We start from the raw sequence: 786 nt of genomic DNA on the forward strand, positions 1-786 counted from the left end.
AAATTCAGATAAATTGAAATCATGTAACTTTTCTCATCATAATGCAATAAAAGTTAAAAAAAAAGAATAGGGGTGAAGATGTAGTTCAGTTGTAGAACACTTAAACACAAAGACTGTGTTCAGTCCAATCTCTCTCTCTCTCTCTCTCTCTCTCTCTCTCTCTCTCTCTCTCTCTTTCTCTTTCTCACACACACATATATACACACACACACACTCAATAAACAATATGGTCAAACCCAATGTTTTTGTAATTTTCCAAGGTGAGGGACTCCCTCCTCGTATTTCCTCACCTGTCACAGTCCCTGGATTCTCCTTCAGAAGAAATAGAAATAAACCCACTTCCTGAGAGCCAGGGCTTGGCGTGTACAGGACAGATTCCCAACTGCAGTTAAGGGTGGGATGCTCTGCAGTCAAAAGTGTCTGAGAGGTAAGATGCAGTCACAAACATAAGAGGGAGTCCAGAAAATGGAAGACCGGGGCTGGGGCAAATCAAAACCTTACAGGGACAGCCAAGTGTGGTGGCTCAGACCTGTCATCTCAGGCTGAAGCAGAAGGGTTGCAAGTTCATTAGTAGCCTAGGTAGTTTATTAAGGCCTTGAAATAATAAAGTAAAAAGCAGGTTGGAAATATAGCTCCGAGGTAGAGCATCTCCCATGTAAGCCCTGGGTTCAATATCCAGAACTGTAAGAAAGAGACAGGGCAGGGCAAAAGAGCAGGGAGCACTAAGCTCTTGCTACTATAGTCAGGCCCTAGGGAGCTGGGGTCTTAAGCAGCCTTGTAGGCCGG

This window comes from Mastomys coucha, chromosome X (genome assembly GCF_008632895.1).
Source record: "Mastomys coucha isolate ucsf_1 chromosome X, UCSF_Mcou_1, whole genome shotgun sequence".
In the NCBI taxonomy this organism is placed as follows: domain Eukaryota; kingdom Metazoa; phylum Chordata; class Mammalia; order Rodentia; family Muridae; genus Mastomys; species Mastomys coucha.